Source organism: Carya illinoinensis, chromosome 1 (assembly GCF_018687715.1).
Source record: "Carya illinoinensis cultivar Pawnee chromosome 1, C.illinoinensisPawnee_v1, whole genome shotgun sequence".
Classification (NCBI taxonomy): domain Eukaryota; kingdom Viridiplantae; phylum Streptophyta; class Magnoliopsida; order Fagales; family Juglandaceae; genus Carya; species Carya illinoinensis.
In genome coordinates this window covers 15,442,394-15,463,397 of record NC_056752.1, presented here as the reverse complement: position 1 = coordinate 15,463,397, position 21,004 = coordinate 15,442,394, and the positions used below count along the sequence as shown (strand labels likewise).

The 21,004-nt window shown below is 34.0% G+C and overlaps 1 pseudogene; it reads left to right on the top strand.

Annotated features, from left to right (window-relative positions):
• The first annotated feature begins 921 nt into the window (after positions 1 to 921).
• Positions 922 to 1,326, top strand: LOC122301932 (annotated as a pseudogene).
• The last annotated feature ends 19,678 nt before the right edge of the window (positions 1,327 to 21,004 follow it).

Genomic DNA, 21,004 nt, shown 5'->3' with positions numbered 1-21,004 from the left:
GTATCAACCAACAATTTTACCATCACCACACACACGCCGTCAACCAAGGAGATGCAGCCCAATGTAGCCGAGTCCTCTCCTGCACAACGGAAGTCCCTCCAACCAACGCCACCACCTTCCGCACTTGGAAAGATGCATCGGAAGCCACAGAGATGCCAATTCAAGAACCAGCAACCACCTGCATATAAGTACCAAACCAGCCTCTGTTTTAAGCAAGAAGAACAGAGCATTATTCTCCAAACCGAGGGCCATGTCTTGCTGCAGTTGGGCCATGTGTTTCTGCATATAAGCATAAAAAATCTTCTTTGTTATTCTCATGGCATTGTTTCTGTGTATGCTTTCTCTATTTCAAAAGCTATGGAACATTTTAAAAAATTTAACCGTTTTAACTTACAGAGAGCAATGAGTATTACTCCATCCATGGCACATCAAGTGATACAGGTACCAGGTTGCCATATTTCTATTAGTCTATGCATCTTGATCTAGTTCTAGATAGCGAGTTCATTTCCATCAACACTTTTTTTTTTTTAAAGATTTTTTTTTTTGTTTTTTTTTTTTTTTTTTTTTTTTTTTTCCGTTTGGACCTAGATTCACTGCTAACAAATGTCTCCGTAGTGACTTTTCAGGTTCTTAGATTTGGGATATATTACGAATATGTGGTGGCTCCATATAAGGCTGGTGCACGGTTGGCATATCTGTGCAGACTTGAAGCTGAAAAGGGTGGTATCATTTCTGTGATTACCAAATATAGTGATCTAATAGCATATGGTTTCCAAGCTGTAAGAACTACCCATAAATGTTTTGACATTATGCAGATGGAGGTCTACTGCGCGCTTCCTGAAAACATTAGTGAATATGGTGTTTTAAGCAATGTGCACAGATTGGTAAGGGTTTGAAGAAGTAGTTTACACAGAAGCCAAGATGTAGAACGAAGAGGGGCTTATTACCGAGCTTTACATTCCTAGGAAATGCATATTTACAAACAGGTTGATTACTTCAAAGGACCATGCTTCCGTTCAGATCAACGTCGGGCATTTGGATGAGAATGGCGTGTACAACGGCCATTTCTCCACCTTTGTTCTCTGTGGATTTGTTCGAGCTCAGGGAGATGTTGACAGTGGGCTTGATCGCCTTTGGCAGAAAAAGAAAGTTGAAGTTCGTCAACAGTAGAGTAATGGAGAGAGAATCTAGTTCATTATCGTGTTTGAAATACTGTTCTTAGGTTGATGCAATGTGGTCTAAGGATTTTGACTCCTTTCATTAGTTTTATGAATATTGAAATTACTTTATGATCTTTCACGTGTGGCTGTTTGAATTGTGGATATGGCATAAAATCTAATATACCTTTTACAAAAAAAAAAAAAAAAAAAAGCAATGTGCACATTGTACTAATTTTTAAATACTGTTAATTAATGCAATGCGGCTGTAACGTATTCGTAATGGCGTTTATATTGATGTCGTTAATTTAAAAAATATGTCGGCAATGAATTAGTGGCAGCGTTTAAAAACTTCATGGTGGCGTTTAGATAAACGCCGTTAATAAATTCAATATGCTGTCAATGTACTATTAGTGACATTTAAATAAATGCCCCTAATTTATATGATGCGTTGGCAATGTAATGGGGCGGCGTTTAAATAAATGCCATTAATAAATTCGTCAAAATTACTAGTAGCGGCATTTATCGTAACGCTGCTATTTTAAAAAAGTGGTGGCGATCATATAAACGCCGTTAACAAATTTAATGTGCCACTGCCAATGTACTATTAGTGGCATTTAAATAAATGCCAGTAATTTATATGACGCGTTGGCAACGTAATGGGGCGGCGTTTAAATAAATGCTGTTAATAAATTTGCCAAATTACTAGTAGCGGCATTTATCGTAACACTACTATTTTAAAAAGTGGTGGCGGTCATATAAACGCCGTTAACAAATTCAATGTGCCGCCGCTAATGTACTATTAGTGGCATTTAAATAAATGCCGCCAAAGTTGCATGCTGCATCGGTAATGTAGTAGCAGCGGCGTTTAAGGTAACGCCGCTAGTATATGCTAGGGATGGCAACGATAAATTGGCGGCGTTTCCAGAAACGCTGTTAATGTGGGTATTGTGGTGGCGTTTCAAAAAATGACGCTAAATTGATACAAACGCCACTAATGGAATTTACAAATACTGGCGTTTGCGCAAACGCCGGAACAATGAAAATAGCGACCCTCCAGTACCAGCGGACGGTTATGCCGTTAGAAAAACGCCGCGAATTAAGTAGCGGCGTTTTTTGGGATAGTTGCCGGCGTATAACCAACGCCGCCAATTTAGCCTTTTTTTGTAGTGATATTACAATCATGATCATTCAAAATAATGCATTTATCCATTTTGAAAGTAACTGTAAATCTTTTATCACATAATTGACTTATGCTCAAAAGATTATATTTTAGACTTTCAACAAGTAGAACATCTTCAATTATGAGAGAAGATTCATTACCAATTTTACCTATTCCCACGATCTTTCCTTTCGAGTTGTCTCCAAATGTCACGTGTCCTTCTTCTTTAGATCTAAGATAAAAGAACTTAGTCTTGTCTCCCGTCATGTGTCTTGAACATCCACTATCTAAAAACCATTTGTTTTTGCTTGTGGAAGACTTCATGCATACCTATAAAAACAATTAAAATGATTTTTCTTGGTACCCAAGTTCTTCGGGTCCTTTATTTATTAGTATTAGAAGAAACAAGATTTTTAGATACCCATATGGCCTTAATAGTTATTGTATGATTTCTTTTAATAGGACAAGTATGATAATTATGACAATTTCTATTACAAAATTGTAAATAGCATGTGACATATATGAAAAACTTGAATGATTATAATAATATCATTTTTTGACAAAATTATTTTTATGAAAAGAATTTTGAATATTAGTCTTTGATGTAGAATGATTATCAAAGAAATTTTTATAAGGTTTGTATTTTTGTTTTGGCATATATCACAAACCTGCTTTGTCAAAAACACATCTTTGACTACCAAGAAGTTTTTCAAAATTTCTTTTTCCATTCGTAAAGTTTTCAACAATATTTTCTAAATCGGTTTTCTTCTTATTCAATTCAAGATTTTCATCTTTCAAAATGATACTTTCTTTTCTTAAAATTTCAATTTCGTTTGTTAAAGAAGAATTTTTCTTTTTCAAAGCAGTATACTTGATACCCAATTTTTCAAATTCCTCATATACCTCTTCTAAAACATTTTGCAATTCTTCATATGAAAGATCTTCAATATTATCAAGATTTGTTACCTCAATGTCATCTTTAGCCATAAGACAAAGATTTATTGATTCTCCATTGCTTGCTTCACTATCTGAACTACTTGAATCATCATCCCATGTAGCTTTCATTGCTTTCTTGCCCTTGTTTCGATCTTTCTTTAGTAGAGGACAATCTGATTTGATATGACCAGGTTTATTGCATTTATAACAAATTAAAGTGTCATTTTTACTTGAATCTTTCTTGGAAAACTTTTTAAAAGATTTCCTTGGAGGAGTTCTATTTTTCTTCAAGAACCTCTGAATTCTTCTTGTTATCATCGCAACTTCTTCATCTTTATCTTCATTTTCCTCATTTTCATCACTTTCAGTTTCATAAGGAACAGTTTTAAGTGCTAAGCTCTTCTTTGACTTTCCTTCTTCTTCTCCTCTTTTCAATGTGTACTCATGGGTGATAAGTGACCCGATGAGTTCATTGACTTCGAGCTTCTTGAGGTCTCTAGTTTCAAGAATCGCTGTAACTTTTGATTCCCAATGTTTTGGTAAAGAGTTGAGAATATTTCTTACTATCTCCACCTTAGAATAAATTTTGCCAAGAGCTGTTAAGTTGTTTATGATGTTAGTAAAACGAGTGTGCATACTAGAAATAGATTCATCATCATTCATCTTAAACATTTTATATTCATGAGTAAGAATATAAATTTTTGATTCCTTGACTTGCGAAATTCCTTCATAAGTTACTTTCAAGTTATCCCAAATTTCCTTTGCTGTAGCGCAATTCATTATTCTATTAAACTCATTTCCATTAAGAGCATTATATAATAAATTCATAGCAGTTAAATTTAAAGTATAAAGTCTATCGTCTTCACGATCAAACTCTTCTTCTTCCTTTTTGACCTTTAATCCATCAACCACTTTTGTTGGAATATAAAGTCCATTTACAATATATTTCCAGATTTCTCTACCTTGAGCCTGAAGAAATATTCTCATTCTAACTTTCCAAAATGAGTAATTATCTCCACAAAAAAGTGGAGGCCGACTGCTAGATTGACCTTCACCAAATGAAGCTGCAATGTTAGCCATACGATCTTAACGCAAAAGATAGTTAATCTTATAATAGAGCTCTTAGCTCTGATACCAATTGTTGCCCAGATGACTAACACAAGAGGGGGGTGAATTGAGTTATATTTAAAAAAATAACAATTATAAATCAAATATACAATATAAAATATAAAAAAAATGCGAAACAGTAATAAATATAAAGAGTAAGGGTAAGAGAGAAGCAAACTCAGTATGTTAACGAGGTTCGGCCCCACTGCCTACGTCCTCGCCTCAAGCTACCCCTTGAGGATCTCCAAATTCACTATTCAACCTCCTTCAGGTGGAGATAGAAACTTATTACACCTTTGAACAACACCGCTACAAAGGATCCATGTAGAACACCCTCTACACTTGCAATCACCTTACAAGTGGTGATTCAACTATTCCCGTATAGAATACTTTCTACATGCACAGGGGTTATACACACCCTTTTTCTGATACAAAAGCTAATAGTGGGTAAGTTATCAGAAAACACTCCTCAATGAGTAAAATAAGAACAATACAGTACAAACTATATCTCTCAAAATGAACAAGGATTAATGCTCAATGCTTAGAGAAGAGAGAATGAAAGCTTTGAATGAATGTTGTATGCTCTGGATGTTGTGAATGTGAAGCTCTCAAATGATCTATTTATAGGCATAAGAGACTTCATATTCAAATTTAAAAAGATTCACATGTCAAAGACAACATCATTCACTTTTTCAAAAAATTCAAATAAAAGGTTATTCTTTTTCAATTGTCAAAGACAACATCATTCACTTTTTCAAAAAAATCAAACCTAATCTTTTATTTTTGGCATATGACAAAATGAGCACACTTTCATTTTCAAAAAATTCAAACATAATTTTTTACTTTTTGCATATGATAAAAGGAGCACACTTTCCTTTTCAAAAAATTCAAACCTATTCTTTTACTTTTTGTATATGACAAAATGAGCACACTTTACTTTTCAAATTTTTCAAACAAAATCATCTACCTTTTGTATAAGTCTAAAAAAATATCAATCAGTTTTGAAAATATTCAAATAAAACATGTACATGTGAAAGATGACAATCAATCATCTGTAATATTTTCAAAGTTCAACCCTTTAATCAAGGCATGCACATGTAAAAGATGACAATCAATCATCTTTCAAAATTTTCAAATTTAATTTTCAAAAATATTTATGCACATGTGGAAAATGTATTTTAATGCTTTATGATAAAATATTAATTTTGAGCATTAATCCTAATTTCAAATTTTAAGAGATTTACAACATTATTCTATGACTTTAATGTGAATTTGTTTCCTTCTTGCTCATATTTGGTTCTTTGATGTGCTTGATTCCATTGTGTGAACAACTTGAGCTTGAAACTCCTTTGTCCTTTGAATTCATTTGTTATCATCAAAATCTATGTGTAGATTTATAATCACATGAAACTTGAAACCTTGAGTTCAACAGTTTTTTTTTTCTTTTAATTATTATTATTTTTATTTAGTAATTAAAGAAGTGTTTTTGAGTGATATTGTGAATTTAAAAAATATATATTTAAAAATATTAAAAAAATGAATGAAAAAAAATTGGCCTCATCCGGTGGGTATTCGAGCAGTACCCTATTTTTTACTTGTCATTCTATTTTCCCTCACCGTATTAACATTAATTTTTTAGATGCCACCTTATATGCCCTACCCTCCGCCAAAAAATTTCAGATGACTTGAGATCTGAAACTCCCTCGGCGTCAACTGTTCCAAGTAGTGCAGAAGGCGAACAAAATATTGGAAGTCCATTTAGAATGACGGATGAAAGTTTTCATGACCCCGATGGTATATATATTTTATTAGCTTGGATTTTACGCTATTTTTGTTTTGATGCTAATCCATCCATTTGTTTTCTTTCTTAGAAATGTTGTTCGACCTAAATGAAGATTTAGAGGGTATGACAGATGTCCTGGATGATGAGTTACGAGTTGAAGCACCTAGATCCGGGATGGAATTTGGAGATGCCAAAGCGCTTATGATCTACTATAAGCAATATGCGAAGTAGGAGGGTTTTGGGGTACGAACATTTCGGACTAGAAGAGATGATGATGGGAGGCCTGTGTACGTGACCGTTGGTTGTTCCCGTGGTGGGAAGTACCAACCTAAGGGTAGTAACATCTCGAAGCCACGACCAACATCTAAAACAGACTGTAAGGCGAAGGTAAATGCAACATTGAACAAGGATGATAAGTGGGTTTTCACCACTGTTGAAAACATGCACAACCACATAACTGTGAGCCCCAAGAAGACAAGACTTTTGCGATCTCATAAGTATTTAGATGAGTATAGTCAAAGGATGCTTGAGTTGAATGACAGAGCTGGTATACGACTGAACAAAAATTATTATTCACTTGTAGTTGATGCAGGGGGGTTTGAGGATCTCATGACAGGGAATGGCTTTATAGGATCTCATGAACAAAATGTAACTTTTTTGTTACTTTTTACGTTGCAGGTTATGCAGTGCCACATAAGCCATTTTTTGCTTCTTTTTGGTAGGAAGACTTCCGGTTTTTAATGGGATTTTTTGGTATGGAATTGCAGCAGTAGCTTTTTGTGGTTGTATATATATGTAAAACCTGGATGTACAGATTTAAATTTGATGGTTGATATGTAATACGAAATGATGGGGTCAATCAGATTTCAATCTGGGATGCGGATTTCAATTTCATTATGCAATTGTCAAATTGAACAAGGCAACCACAACAGATTCAGGAACTCGGCATGTATTAAACTGCATATAAAACGCTACTGCTTCTATGACAATTAAACACCAATTCAACTCTTCATGACCCAAATTTAAATCCATTCTTACTTGAATGCAGAGTACTCAAAATGAAGCATTGCCTTAGCTCCCTAATCTCAGTCAGTACTATCCCTACTAATCACAATTTACATGGCACTATAGCAAAAAACTACTAAGGCAATGTCCGCTATTTACATACGATAACTTATCCAAACCAAGCGAAAATAATTACAATAACGACAACCCAATAAAAAAACAATAATTTCTTTTGCTCCACCCTAAGAGTTGTCTCTCGCTCTCGTACTTCATCTTCCTTTTGCAGTACTTCATCTTCCTTTTTACGAACTTCATATTGCTTTTTACGAACTTCATATTGCAACGTACGAATTTCATTATCGCGCACCACTACATCATCCCACATCTTCCAAATTTTACTCTCTCGCATTCGAATGTTCTCCTCTAGCAAGTGAAGTATATCCGCCCAAATGAAAAATTCACATTTCCTCGCTTCTCCCTGCACACAATAATAACTCTTTTAAACGATGTTCAAATTTTTTTTTCATTGTAAATCATAAACATTTAAACAAATAAATCTTACGCAAAGAAATTCTATGTAGGCATTCTAATTAACACCAACAAGCTGCTTTACCGTGTTATAGTTTGGGCAGGCGAAAAATTTCCTTCCAGGATTTTTAGAAGTGTGCGACGTCTTTAGTGATGCTTTTGAACCACACCAACAAGTTGGTGTTGGGACACAAAACTCATCAATCACAGATGATGATGACTGTGAGCATGCCATTCGTGAGTCTGAAAAAATTGCACACAGTTTCAGATTTGTAAACAGGGCAAGAGCATAATGTCAAAAGTTAAGAATGTCAGAAGTTACTAACTTCATATCATCAACTGTTGTTGTTGGGTCGACTACTACTGAAGCTGCCTCATTCTCCAATTCCAATACCAATACCATTACCAATACCAATACCAATACCAATATCAATACCAATACCAATAACAATAACAATATCAATATCAATACCAAAACCAATAACAATACCAATAGCAATAGCAATAGCAATAGCATTAACGAATGAAAAAAAAAACAGCAATAGCAATAGCAATAGCAATAGCAATAGCAATTCCAATTCCAATACCAATACCTATACCAATACCAATACCAATACCAATACCAATACCATTACCAATAACAATACCAATTACAATACCAATTACAATACCAATTCCAATACCAATTCCAATACCAATTCAAATACCAATACCAAAACCAATACCAATACCAATACCAATACCAATACCAATACCAATACCAATACCAATACCAATACCAATACCAATACCAATACCAATACCAATTCCAATACCAATACCAATACCAATACCAATACCAATACCAATATCAATGAAAAATACCAATGAAAAGAGGAATCTGCTAAGTAACAGAATCTGCTAAGTAACAGAATCTGCTAATAGTTATGCCATCACCCGACTTAACTATATAATTCACTCAGTGCAGACACTATCTTTAGCATATAAAAACTGCTCCAATTAGTCAGAAGGCGACCAATCCCAATTACACTTTCAGCACAAGCCCCACAAATGATATTACAAGCAATAGCAATGTATCTAATAATTGTATCTAATAACCCTAGAATGACATAAAAAAAAATTGTAGTAACCCCTACAATGACGTAAAAAATCCAGACGCAGCAAACCCTAGAATTTCATAGATACAATTTCAAGAAGGTGATTTGTGACACGGAAAAATACCTTTTTGGGTTTCTGTAGATCTCTGGGCGACACAGGGGATGGGGGTTTCGTATCCTATCGGGGATCGAGAGGAGAAGGGGGGCTGAGGGATCGGGATGGGAGAGAAGGGAGCTAGGGATAATAGCGTCGAGAGAAGAAGGGGGGAGGAGAAGGGGGGATTACCGATCGGGAGGGGAGAGAAGGGGCTAGGGTTCTTCGCGTCGAGAGAAGAAGGGGGGAGGAGAAGGGGCTAGGGTTCTTCGCGTCGAGCGAAGAAGGGGGGAGGAGAAGGGGGGATTACCTACCGATCGGGAGGGGAGATGCCGGGCTAGGGTTCTTCGCGTCGAGAGATTACCGATTGGGAGGTTCTGGATCGGGAGGTTCTGGCCGAGAGGAGAAGAGGGGCTGAGGGGGGCTTAGGGATCGGGAGGTTCTGGCCGAGAGGAGAAGGGGGGCTTAGGGATCGCGGGAGGTTCTGGCCGAGAGGAGAAGGGGGGCTGAGGGGGGCTTAGGGATCGGGATGGGAGAGAAGGGACTAGGGATCTTCTGGCCGAGAAGAGAAGGGGGGCTGAAGTGCATAAACCGGGTTCGTTTTTAGTGAACCCGGTCTATACGTCATGGCTGCAGTGGATGCAGCCAAACAGTGGCTGCTCCGTAGACATATTCTATTATCAAAGTTTTTACTGTCATCTTAGTGATTAGATTTTGATGAGTGGATTATAAATTACATTGCAATCGAACGGTGATTTAAAAGAATAAAATAAATAGGCATATTATAAAAAGAGTGAAGATTTAAAAGAATAAAATAATTCAGTTTTTTCCAAATTAAAAGACAATAACACGAAAATATTTGCATCAGGAAGTATTATCAAAGATACATGTGATCGTCTTTTATTAATTTATATCTTAAGAAATTGATTAATTTATTTATAACTTTTACCTTTTCGTACAATGACACCTTTTATATTAAAGAAATGATATATATAATGGCGAGTATATAAGTGTTGTATAATAATTTAAAAATAAATAAATAAATATGAGATTTATATTATAAAAGAATTAATTTTTTAATAATAAATTTTTTTTTTTTTAAAATGATTATACGATACTTATATACTCTATTATTATATATGTATATATAACATTATTCTTAATAATAATATTATTCGATATTGGTCTAATCATACACAAAGGATGGTCCACATAGATACTTGTCTAAAAATTAGGATTTTGTACTTATTAATGTTAGCTAAGAGTGAGTCCAAAATGAAGGGAATCTAACCTATACTTAATGTTTTTTTATTCCGCTGATTAATTAGCGTTTGACTTGGATGGCCAGTACAAATATATATCTATATATATTTATATAATATAACTGATAATGCAATCCACGTATATGCCAAAAACATGATTAATTAAGATATGATTTGGATATCTCCAATATTGGACAATTTCGTCGCAACATTTTTTTTCCATAACGAATCCGCCTCTAATACGTGTGGTTAGCTAATGATTATGACTAAGAGCGTCATTTTCTTATGACATATATAATTCATGTGCATGATCACTAATACCTTAATTTAAACGTACGTAACTTCTGGAAGATTATATTAACCAAACGTGACCTTTGATTGTGCCAATTCAACTACCATACATGAAGATCTTCTCTTCCAACTGTTTTTTAAGAATCGCAGCCACAAAAATATAGACAAACAAAAAGGAAAGTTATAGGGCACATGACCATATTTTTATGCCTAACTAGAGTAAGTGGCCCGTAACTCTCTTTTATGTATTTATCATTTTTTCTGGTACGGAGAAATTCTATGTGAAAGTTTTATATCATACACTTTTATCGAATTAATATATGATTTATTATTTTTATCATTTTATCTTGATACTTAAATACACGTGTGTTTAAATAAAAAAGAAAAAATGACAAATTACATGTTAGTTAGGTATATGTATGGAGCAAAATTTTCTTATAGGATTTTTGGTATCTATAGCATGACTCATGATGAACAATGCTACAAGAAAACCATACACTACAAACATTTACTTAACTAACATGTGATTTATAATTTTTGTCATTTTATTTAAATACATATATTTAAATATTAAGATAAAAAGATAAAAATAACAAATTATATATTGATTATGTGATGGTGTAGTATAAGACTTTCATGTAGAATTTCTTGACTTATTATATATATATATATTAATGAATTCTAAAAAGTGAGTTGTGGTAGTTTTTCAGGAGATTTGAATGGTGAGTTGAGTTGAGATGAGAAGATATTAGAGTTGAAAGTTAAATAAAATATTGTTATAATATAATTTTCTAGTATAATTTTTGTTTTGAAAGTTGAAATAATTGAATTATTTATTATATTTTGTTTAAAAATATTAAAAAATTATAATAATTATATGAAACGAGATGAGTTGAGTTCAGATTAATTCTAAATCCAAACAACCCTTAATCGCCTCCATCCCCAACTCAAAGTGAACATAGAAAAAAAGAAGAAAAAGAGAAAAAGAAAAGAAAAGAAAGGAATGGTTTCTCGACCAAGGGTACAATTTGCTGAGAAATAAAAAAAGTTTTTCTACAATTTATTATGGAGAGATTTGGACAGTGATTTGAGATAAAATAAAAGTTGAAAGTTGAAAAAATATTATTAGAATATTATTTTTTAATATTATTATTATTCTTTTGAAATTTAAAAAAATTAAATTACTTATTATATTTTGTGTGTGAATGTGAATAAATTATAATGATAAAATGAGATGAAATATTTTTTATATCTAAACAGTCCATCATTTCTTTGTAAGAAAAATGATTTTGAACTTATTTACTATAAAGAATTTGTCCGGGCTACTACCATAGGAAGAAATGTTAAGGATTGAAATGATACAATCAACGAAAAGAAATGCTATACATCATCTAACACACATATTATATATATTTAAATATTATTTTTTTATTTTTTATTTCATTTATTTCTTATTAAACTAATTGAATTGTTCTATTTATCATCCACATACTATATATTTATTATAGAAAAAATGAAAAATAAAATAAAATAAATGTGATATGTGATATGTGAAATGTGAGGATGACAAGAAGAATTTTTTATAAACAAAACAGTTAAGAAATTTAAATATGATTATTTAAATCCTGACCTTATATACCTAATTCTTTCCTTATTAAATTACAGAGACACCATGTTAGGAACACATACAATGACACAACTGACATTACAAATTAGCAACGTGCAAGCACGTGCCAATAGCCATAGGTACTAGCTTCATCTCGTAGGTTACTGTACCTACAAAAGAACGGGCAGCTTCACTTTTCACCGCCATATATAGAAAAAAAAAAACTTGTGGTTATATTATAACTATGAGAGATATAAATATTGTATAATTATTTTAAAAATAAATAAAATTTATTATTAAAAATTAATTTTTTAAATATAAATTTTATATTTTATTTATTTTTTTAAAATGATTACCTGACAATTATATCATTTGTAATAAGTATATTTTTTCTTCAATTATATATTTTTTTAAAGAAAAGTTAGTTCAACAGTGAAACGTTATCACAGGGGTATAAATGTCCGGCAAGTAAAAATTGAATTGTTTGACGTTAAACAAGCGTGCACATTAATATTAGCATAGACATAATATGGTCAGATTCCACGACTAATCCTTGTACCTAAGAGCATCGTGGACAAAGAATGTGTACGTTGGTGGAACAGAAACTCGTGGTTGGATCCGACGTTTGGATTTTGTTTCCAAAGTTGGATTTGCGTTCTGACTTTTGGAAATTTGTTTATTTTATTAAGAAAGGGGAAAAATAACATGTGGTTAATGTTTAACTGGTGTTTTTTTATTTTATTATCTAATGACTTTGTGGGGGGCATGGGTCTAGAGAAGCTGGATGATTGATTGAGACAGGTGCGTCTCGCCCACCACACTTTTGGACACATCTAGGTTCGCTTGATTGAACTGCTACAAAATTTTAAGGATTTGGTCATTTTAATCGATTGTGATTTCACTTTCGTTCACGCATTCGAATGGGCTGTGTTGGAGAATCAGTACGTATCATCCCCCTTTTCCCATATCAGTCAAACTAAGTTATTAAAAACACTGAACTACCCTTGTAAATGCCACAACTACAGATGATATTAATGGGGGCCGCATGGTTAATTTGCACGTTGTCTGGGAACAAGGTGGGGACTCCTTAGTCCTTCCTACCTGATACAGGCCTTGTCTTCCTATAATATCTAACGGTCGAGCTACAGATCACATAAACTCAACCCGGACGTCACGGGCCAAAATAAACATTATTTTGTCCTGGTTCAGTGTTAAATCCAATTGCTCTGGTAATTTTTGCTAAACATTTTGGTACAGAGAATTGGGTATTGAAAGTAAGATTAGCTCTATAAAAGTTTAACGACGACAAATGTTGAGCCAATCAAACTTAACACATGCATTATCTTGAGTCATGCATTTAGTTGATAAGATCGATGTACTCAACGTTGTCGAGCTGTGAACACTGAGAAAGAGAAAAAGGCTTCGATTGATATCTATCTAGCATAGTGCTTGAGGAAGATCCGCCAGCAATAACAAATCATATGGAAAATCAAGACTTTACCTAGCTGGCGTTGTGCTTCATCATCAATATCATCCGCTAACAAAAATAAAGAGAGAGTTTTCCAATTGTACACATTATGCTTGTCTCTCATAAATATGTTGTACGAAATGTTTATTCTATTAATGATGCATGCTGGCAGAGTTTTCATGTTGAAAAATATTATTATGCTCTCTCTCCTTGTCCGTAAAAGTGACCGCTAGTTATAATTTTTTTTTATTTAATAATTAAAAAATAATTTTAAATATATTGATATATTTTTTATTAAAAAAAAAAAAACTGCCCACCGCTCTCTTTCTTGTTTAGAGCATTGGCATTGGTTTGGCCAAATTCATCTTTAAATTTGGCCAATAACAACACTTTTTTACATTTGCCTACTCCATTAAAATTCAATTTCCACATTGGATTAGCCATTTATTCTCTACATAATAATAAAATATTATTAAATTAATAAATTTTTTATTTAATTTATTTTCTCATATTTTGTAATTCTACCAATTAAATGTTAATAATAATTATATTATATTAAATTAATATTACAAAAAGTATTATTAAATGTTAATAGTAATTATATTCTAATTAAATTAATATTAAAAAAGTATTATTAAATGTTAATAGTAATTATATTCTAATTAAATTAATATTTAAAAAAGTATTATTAAATGTTAATAATAATTATATTCTAATTAAATTAATATTAATATTACAAAAAAGTATTATTAAATGCTAATAGTAATTATATTCTAATTAAATTAATATTAAAAAAAGTATTGTTAAATGTTAATAATAATTATATTATATTTAATTAATATTAAAAAATATTGTTAATAATAATTATATTCTAAATGTTAAGTGTTAATTATATTTTAATTAATTTAATTTATTTGTTTGGAATGAGAAATTAATATTTTAATGTTTAATAAATGAATAATGGTATTTCATCTTTAGTCAACCACTATAACAAAAGTCTAAATTATTTTAGATTTATCCAATCTAATATAAAGGATTTTTGAACTAAATTATATAAAATTTAGTCAAATACCTTATTTAACCAAGTCAATGTGGATGCTCTTAGACGTGGCATGCCTAACTTAACGTATGCGTTGGCTTGGGCCCTCAATTTGAATGATAAGATTGATTTACTTAACGCTGTCCAGTTATGAGAAAGCGACAAGGCTTCCATTGCTGTATAGCTAGCTGACTAGTGCTTCGACATCAGCTGTCAGAAATTACAAATCATAAGGAAAGTCGTGGGTTTTCTTATTGTGTACGTGATGCTTATCTCTAAGAAATCTACTGTACGAAATATTTACTTTATTAACAATACATGCTGGCAGAGTCTTCTTGTTTTGACGTGGTTTGCCAAATTAAGAGCATCCCTATTTGATTATGCGTCTCTGAATTTTTCTTATGATTTGATAAAAAATTATAAGATTTTTGATAAAACCTTCATTTTATCTGGTTTTTTATAATACGGTAAATCTTTATAGGGTGTATAAGAAATCTCCATCTTTAAGGATAGATTATTTATCCATAAATCTATTTTCGTTTCTCTATCCCACGTGCTTTGCTCTCGACGGTTAGTACCCTTGTCCATCACCTCTCCCGTTAAACATACGTAACTCTTCTTCTCTTTGTGCGAAGCCTCTTCCGTTTGAGTATTTGGTATGTGCGAATCTGATTATATCTTCAGCATGTGGGATCTGTTTTTGCATTTTGAATATTATTTTTTTCTGGTGCTTGGTTGCTGGGAAATCTGAGATAATGTTCATTTTGGAGCCGCTGTTTGTTTGTTGCGAAAATGAGATCCGTATTCCTTTAATTTTCTCACCGATGTGTAATTGCTGTGAATCTATTTTTAGATGCTTTTCGTGTGTCTATTTCTTGAGTTTTCCTGTTTGGTTGCTACGAAAATGTTGGGGATTTTGTTGTTCTAATTTTCCTATTGGCTTCTATTTGGTTGCTACGAAAATGTGATTGGTTTTCTGTTCTGATTTTTCTATCGGCGTCCGTTTGGTTGCAACGAAAGTTTTGTAGAGAGTTTCTCCCATTTTTTCCTTCATATACTGTTTGGGAACCCCGAAAAGTGATATGATTTTCTGTCATTTTTTTCCTTCCTCTGTTCGGTTGCTGCGAAAATCTCCATTGAGATTTTTGTGCTAATTTTCCTTCCTTTAATGTTTGGTTGCTGCGATTTTCCTGTGATGATTTTCCTTCATATGTTCGGTTGCTACAGAAATTTCTGTGCTAATTTTCTATAAATTAATGTTTGGTTGCTGCAATTTTCCTGTGATGATTTTTCCTTCATATGTTCCGTTGCATCGAACATCTCCATGAGTATGATTGTGCTGATTTTCCTTAATATGATGTTTGGTTGCTGTGAAAATCGCAAGAGAAATTTTTCTGTGATGATTTTCCTTCATTTCCAGTTCGGTTGATGATTTTTCTGTGATGATTTTCCTTCATATACTATTCAGTTGGTGTGAAAATCCATTACAGAAATGTTGTGCTGATTTTCCTTCTACGATTGTTTAGTTGGTACGAAAATCTTGATGATTTTGATTTGCATATGATCCTTCATATTCAGTTCAGTCACTACGAAAATAATCTTGATGATTTTTGGTTTGCTGATTTGCCACTTCCAATTGTAATCAATGCATGCATTTTGGGCCGCCTTTTGTTGTTGGTCTTACATTTCCAAAAAGTTTTTAGATGAATATGAATCTGTTGTATGATTCTGTTTTCATTATGCAATTATGATCGATACATTGACAATTTTTCTTACCAACAATGATTTTGTTTGACAATGAATTTCTTTACAACTATGGTTTTTTAAATAAGTAATTTATTTAAAAAACTTTATGCTGATCAATCTCGTGTTTATTTATGTCTTCCTTGATGATTCTTGATGTTTGCACATGAATTCTGTTTGTGCAACAGGGAGAGGAATTCATACTAGTTTTTTTATTTGATGTTGGGTCATTTGCAGTGTTGCATATCTCTCAAGAGAGGGGGTTGTGTTTTAGTCTGTGATGATAGTATTATAGTGCGGGTTAAGTCACAAGTGTTAATGGGCCCCATCGATATGGCGGGGTAATCCTCACCTGGATGGCCATATTGTAGTTTGTGGTACTTTCCACAAAAGGCAATAGGGGTTCGGGTGGGGTTTTGTAGCCATTTGATGATGGGCTCCTTGCTTACGCATGCTGTTAATATTTACACAATTATGAGCCTTTTTAATTAATAATATATTCGATATGAATATAAATCGGATGGGGATGCTCTTATTTACCATTATTGTGTTTTGCATGTTATTTGATTGTTGTTTTGTATTATGTTATGCTAGAGAAATCATGTGTAAACTATATCCCCTCGGCTGTGATGAGGACAACCGCATGTGGGAATACGGGAAAGTATGGTCATTTCCTCAATGGCTAGGTAACCCGGACGGCCAACAAGTACTGGTAACCAGTTGTTGCAGCCATCAGGGGGTGGCCAACTTACCAAGATGTCACCAACCGATTTCTGAGCCAACGACCCGAACTAAACCCTAAACTTTTGGTGTGATGTGTCTAACATTTTCAATGCATTTTTAGAGATGGATTCACAAGACCCTGGACATGTGTACTTCACCAACCTCCTTATTCAAGATCAACTCGACCCCACTTACGGTGGGGTAAGTGGAACATCTCCTGTGACCCTTGATAACTCTCCACCCCTACCCCTCAACGAGCCAATCGGCGTTAGGAAATCATTCAGGGGTGCGAACTTTACCCCTGAGGAAGACAAGTTACTTGTCTCCACATGGCTGAATTGTAGCCTTGACGCCGTCCAGGGAACAGATCAAAAACACCAACAACTCTGAGAAAAAATATTTGAGTACTTCCAACAATATAAAGTCACCACAAATGAACGGACAATAAAGTCTTTAATACATCGGTGGTCGGTTATTCAAAAGGCAACAAACAAGTTTTGTGCGAAATTAGCCCAGGTTGAAGGGTTAAATCAAAATGGCATGACGGAGCAAGACAAGATAGAATTTCCATACTTTTACTTGTTAGATGAATTATTTTTTTGTTCGTACATCGGTTTAACTTGAATTTTTTTTGTTTACATGCAAGTTGGACAAGGCTAAACTTATGTACCAATCGTTAGAGAAATGCTCATTCCAATTCGAGCATTATTGGCACCTATTGAAGGATCAACCTAAGTGGATTTGGCGGGCCACAAAGGAGGATCCAAAGCGAAGGAATACGATGTCTCCGTCCCCAACCCCCACTCGATGTTCTGGCGCTTCCCTTAATTTAGTTTTTGATGTTGAGGTGGATAATGTAATGGAAAATGAAGTGATCGAATTGGACCGACCAATGGGAAGGAAAGCTGAGAAAGGAAAATGAAAGACTCAAGGCAAGCAAGCAGAGGAAAATTTCCAACTCAGGAAACTGAAGTATACTCTTTTAGAGGAGTCACGCGCTCAGGAGAAAGAGTTTTTTCGTCTTAAGGCCGAGAAGATGGAGTATGACAAGGAGAAAGAGGAAAAGAGATTACGCCTTGAGGATGAAAGACTGAGGTTGGAGGCCGAGAAGATGAAAATTGATAGGGAAAAAGAGCAAAATAAAATCCGCCAATAGGATGAAAGATTGAGGTTGGAGGCCGAGAAAGTAGAGCTCGCGAAGAAGGAATCAGATCAGCGCATTATGATGTGGACATAAGTGACATTCCAGAAATGCAGGGGTTATATTTCCAGCAACTACAGAAGGAAATTATGTTGAGATGCGAAAGAAACTCAGACTAAATGTTAATTGTATTTTTTTAAAAAGTTTATCATTTTATTTATTATGTATCGGACAATGATAGATGAATATATGGATTGACTAAACTTATGGAGTTGCTTTTTTTGTGGTGTTGTTAATATAGTAGATGTAAGGAAATTTCTGTTATGAATATCAAAAACAATTACAAATGAACGGAATATAGTCACTATTCACATGAAAGAAATTTTAATAAAATATGATTACCATACAAACAAAGCGGAGATTAACTCAAAAATAGTCACTACAAACATGAAGGACATACTAAACTAAGGTGTTGCCTAATTTTGGAAATATAATAGCCATTGATGTGCAATTAGATCTGCTTGGAGCTGATGATGTCCCGAGCTGTCTCTAATTTGATGATGACGCTGGATGAATTCCATAAACTCAGTTGTATGATTGCGCGAGAGTACCGGGAGTTCATCATCAAGTTGATCATACTCAATGTTCGGACCCTCGCTATCATCACGCTCGTCTTCAATGATCATATTATGTAGAATATCACATGTTTTCATTATATTTGTTAGTTCCTTCACTTTGAACATTCGGGAAGGTCCACAGATGATAGCAAATCGTTGTTGAAGTACTCCAAATGCACGCTCGACATCTTTTCTTACGGATTCTTGTGCTTTAACAAAATTTTTCTTCTTATTCCCTCGTGATGATGGAATCATCTTCACAAAAATTTGCCACTTGGGATAAATACCGTCTGTAAGGTAATACCTCATAGTATAGTCGTTGCCATTGATTGTGTAATTGACTGGAGGAGCATGCCCTTGGCCAAGTTCCGTGAAAATAAAAGATCGCTCAAGAACATTAATATCGTTATGTGAACTGGGCATACGAAAAAATGCATGCCATATCTAGATATCATATGAAGTAACTGCTTCTAAAATAATAGTTGGCTCACGGATGTGGCCGGAGTACATACCTTTCTAGGTTGCGGGACAATTTTTTCACTTCCAATACATGCAGTCAATGCTTCCCAATATTCCTGGGAATCCCCGTTGCTCACCAACCATAAGCAATCGGGCAATATCATTAGCATTTGGACACCGTAAATATTCATCTGAAAAAACACTTACTATTGTCTCAGAGAATTTTTTGAGGCTCTCCATTGCTGTGCTTTCACTAATACATATGTATTTATCCATAAAATCTCCAGTAACACCATACACCAGCATTCTAAGTGTTGCAGTTATCTTTTGCATATGTGATAAACCGAGTCTTCCAGCATTATTTCTTCTTTGGATGAAGTACGGCTCGTAAGACTCTACCTCATTTAGAATACGGAGAAATAGGGGACAACTCATCCGAAATCTCCTTCGAAATAGATTCGAGGGATATACTGGATTTTCTACGAAATAATAGTGAAATAGACGCTCGTGCCCCTGAGTATGATCACGCCGAATAAACTTACGACGTTGGCTATTGCCACAATGCCTCGATGACTGTCCATCGGCCTCCTCATTAAGAACATCGCTATCATCTTCAGAGGATACGTATGTCAACAATTTGCGAAAGAAAGTACGAGCCATTTGATGAAGTAAGTGGGCGATCAGAGGATACAATAGAATATCGGTTCTATAGATGAAATGAGCTTTGTGGTTTGTGAGAATGTGAATGCTAGCAATACGCGTATTTATAGAAGAAAAAGTTACCGTTACATATAAGACAATAAATGTTACCGTTTGAGATAAGACAAAAAAAGTTACCGTTAGAGAAAAGTCAAAAAATGTTACCGTTGGAAAAAGGACAATTAATATTACCATTAAAAAAATGACAAAAATTTTTATCACCAATACGTGACTACGGATCCCCATTAGCGGAACTGATAAAGAGTACTAAATAAAAAAAATGCTCAATCACGTTAGAAAATGCACTAACTAAAAATAAAAAATTACTATTTTTATAATACGAATTTCGGTTTTAATAAAAACACTGTATTGGATAGTCAAAATCATATAAATATTTAGTAAAAAGTGATATTTGAAAAAAGGATAATAAGACAAAAGAGTTAGTAGTTAAGATTGTAAATGGAAGAGAGAGAAAAAAGTAATAAAAAAAGAATAGAGAAATATTATTTAATAGAATAGAGATAGGGATGGGGAATGAAATGTAGGAGGTTTTTAGAAGATAAATAAAATTTAGAGATAAATTTGAGATAATATGATTTTGAGTTAAATTATAGGGATGAGAATGAGAAATCAGATGGGGATGCTCTAAGGCAAGCATTATCTTTGTGAGGGTTGCACTGAAACAAAAGAAGAGATCCCGTCCCAAGATTGAAGGGTGGGCGAGAAGAGGCAATTAGGCAGGTAATGTGCGGGCAAAATGAAAATTAAGCGAGTAACATGTTGCAGAAAATCTGGTTGACATGGTCAAGTATAGAAAGCAACCGGAGAGCCGCGGTTCTGGGTTGAGAAAGCAACCGGCGACAGAGAGAGAAAAGAGGGCTGGTGCCGTGCCTTCCAGCCGTGCGTGGCGGCTAACGGCTGGTCGGATGGCCCTAAAAATTGCTGGGGATGATCATTGGTGAGAGGGGAAGATTTTGGTGGGGGTGGTGTACTACACGGCGGCGGTCTGGGCTGGTCAACAGGCGGCGACGGGAAGGGGAAAAAAGGGGCTTTCGGGCATGCGAGGAGAGAAGAGAAAAAGAAGAAG